Here is a 3,310-nt window from a genome sequence, read left to right as displayed (position 1 = left end):
ACTAGAGACACTCATCTATCTCCACCAAGAAATTTGGAAGACAGGTACCTGTCCAACTGATTGGAAGAGATCCATATTTGTGCCCATTCAAAAGAGAGATGACCCAAAGAAATGCAGAAATAATCGGAGAATATAATTTATGTATTATGCAAGTAAAATTTTGCTAAAGATAATTTTCAAAAACCACTAAGGTACACCTGAAGCAAGCCATGATATTTTCAATAACCTCATATGCATATGGAAGTTGGATAAAGAATAAAGAAGATCATAGAAGATTTGATGCATTTGAGTTATGGTGTTGGAGGAGACTATTAAAAGTACCATGGACTGCCAAAAGAACAAACATATCTGTGTTGGAAGAAGAATAACCAGAATGCTCCTGAGAAGCTAGGATAACCAGACTTCATCTTTGATACTTCAGACATATTATCAGGAGGTACCATTCTCTGGAGAAGAACATCAAGCTTGATAAAGTGAAGGGTCAGTGAAATATAAGAAGATTGTCAATGAGATGGATTGGTACAGTGGTAGCAGCAATGGGCTCAAGTATAGGAACAATTTTGAAGTTGGAGCAAGACTGGGAAGTGTTTCATTCTATTGTGTATTAGGTTGTTGAGTTGGTGTCTATTAGATGGAATCTAACAACAATAATATTTTACAGGTGTGCAATTTATTGGCATGGATTATAATAATTGCTGTGCAACCCTACCCTTAATCAATAGGATGTTTCTATAATTTCATTCAAAGTCAGAAATTATGAATTCTACTTTATTCTCTTTCAACATTATTTCAGCTTTTTAATGGCTTCTTGCCATTTAAAGAAAAGTTATTTTTTCATTTCTATAAAGATGGCTGTTGGAATTTTGATTGTGATGGCATTGAATCTATAGATCACTTTGGGTAGTATTGACATCTTAACAATAAAAAATCTTTCAATCCAATAATATGGATCATATTTCCATTTAAGTCTTCTTTAATCTCTTTCAACTATGTTTTATAATTTTCATTGTTAAATTCTTCACAACCCTGGTAAGATTTATTCCTAGGTATTCTATTATCTGGAGTCCTGGTGTGGCACTGTGGGTAAACCGACTGCACAGTCGGTTTGAACTGCAAGGTTGGTGGTTCAAGCTCACCAGTTGCTCCTTGGAAACCCTCTAGAGTGTCACTATGGGTTGGAACCAACTTGATGGCACTTAACAACAACAAATTCTATTATCTGGGGTGTATGGTGGCCCTGTAGGGTAAGCATTGGACTTGGAAGCACAAGGTTAACAGTTCTAGTTCACCAGCGGGTCCCAGGAGAATGATGAGAATTTCTGCTTCTGCAAAGATTTACAGAGTCAGAAACCTCATACAGGTCTGCTATGAGTCAGAAGCAACTCAAAGGCACTTAACAACAACAACAAGAACATTGTATTATCTTAAATACTATTGTAAATTATTTTTTTTTCTTATTTCCCTTTCAATATGAGCAATGATACTCCTTATTCCATGTTATCTTCTGAATCAAGTCTGAATTTCTGAAAGTACCCTGTTAGTGTAACTGCTGTAAACATTTTTGAAGCATTTTTAGCAAAATTTAACTTTCATGTAGTATTAATGATGTTGGTCAATTATTTTTGCATTCTTTTAGAACAACTCTATTTGGAATGGGCAGAAATATATATATTGTCTAACTGGTGTCATCCACATTTCTTGGTATAGATGAGTGAATGTTTCTAGTGATACATCCATTTTCTAGTTGAAACATCTCAATAGATAGCCCATCAATTTCTAGAGTTTTGTTTTTCTCCAGTACCTTTAGTGAAGCTTGGACTTCTTCATTTGGTACCATCAGTTCTTGTTCATATATTATACGTTGAAATATTTGAACATTGATCAATTCTATTTGGTAAATTGACTCTGTGTATTCCTTCCTATCTTCTTTGGTGCTTCCTCCATCATTTAATATTTTGCTCAAAGTATTCCTCAGTATTTCAATGCAAGTCTTGAATTTTTTTCAGTTCTTTTAGTTTTGGAAATATTGAGTATGTTTTTCCCTTTTGGTTTTCTAGTTCCAGGTTTTTGTACGTTACAATACTTTACTTTGTCTTCTCAAACTGCTCTTTGAAATTTTCTGTTCATCTTTCCTATGTTGTATTTTCTTCCATTCACTTCAGCTACTCTATGTCTAAGACAGAAAGTAAGTAAAATCAGCATAAATATTCCTTATCCCAGGCTTTTCTTTTTTGTTCAATGAGAAATACTTGATAATGAAGTTCAAATATCTCTGAGTTGTACCTAAAGTTCATCCAATCTGGCCCCTGTAAATTTGTTCACAATTCACCTCTGTATTAGTTTCCTTTTGCTGTTGTAACAAATAACTGCAAAAAAAGTTATGGGAAATATCCTGTATTTTTTAAAAAAATGCTTTTAAAAGAATGTAGAAAATTTTATAATTTAAAATATCAGTTCAAGGCCAACATCAACTTAATAAGAATTAAAAGGAATCTATTCTATGTTGTTTTAGAATTTGTTTAAAACTTTAGTCATCATACTTTTTGCTTTCATAAACTTTTCTTATTATATACATATCTGCTCTCTTTTTATAGAAATCTCTTAAAGTTTTCTTGTCTCTCTTCCAAAATCTATTTTCTCTTTTTCTTGTCTAATCTCTCTGGGATATTATTTTAATATTCTCTTCTTTTCCCTCAATTAGCTATGCTTCCTGCAGTGTGAAATTTTTTGTCCATCTGCCTTAGTTCCTTTCTTTGTATTTCTGCTGTTCTCCATATGCCTGTTAACCTTTGGTTGTCCCTTCAAATATAAAAGTCCTAGTTAGATTAGTACAGATTTTTTACCTCTCTTTTATATCTTCCCTGAATTATATCTATGTGTGTTTATAGGGACTGTGTCCTGACAGCTCCCCATGATTATGCAGGTGGGCCACCTCTCAAATCCAAAATCCTATTGCCCTACTCTCGTGTGCTGATTCCTGCTCAGAAAGTATGAAATTAAAAGTCAAATGATTTTGTTTTGTTATCAGACAAAATTACTGCCATGGGGAAAAACTGGAATAGGCAGTTACATGACTAAACAAACCAACTGCTAAGGCATTCTGCAGATTTTTCTTCAATTCACTCCTTTCACATTCCAGCTCTATCTGCTGACACATGAGGGCTCTCTTGTGAAAACAGCTTTCCATCTCAGCTTCCTTCAGTATTTTCTGAACAGTAACTCACTTTGTTATGATTTCTCCATCAATATAGCAATAATAATAGACAATGTTGAGTGCTTACAATATAGCAGCTACTACTCAAAGGAGTTT

At 33.7% G+C, this 3,310-nt stretch overlaps 1 protein-coding gene across 1 annotated transcript in view; it reads left to right on the top strand.

Annotated features, from left to right (window-relative positions):
* The window catches only part of LOC102811288 (ferritin light chain-like), a 139,231-nt gene that overhangs the window by 75,262 nt on the left and 60,659 nt on the right, over positions 1-3,310 (top strand). The window lies entirely within an intron of this gene.

The sequence above is a fragment of the Chrysochloris asiatica genome, unplaced genomic scaffold, assembly GCF_000296735.1.
Source record: "Chrysochloris asiatica unplaced genomic scaffold, ChrAsi1.0 scaffold00011, whole genome shotgun sequence".
Lineage (NCBI taxonomy): Eukaryota > Metazoa > Chordata > Mammalia > Afrosoricida > Chrysochloridae > Chrysochloris > Chrysochloris asiatica.
This window is presented reverse-complemented; position numbering and strand designations above follow the sequence as displayed.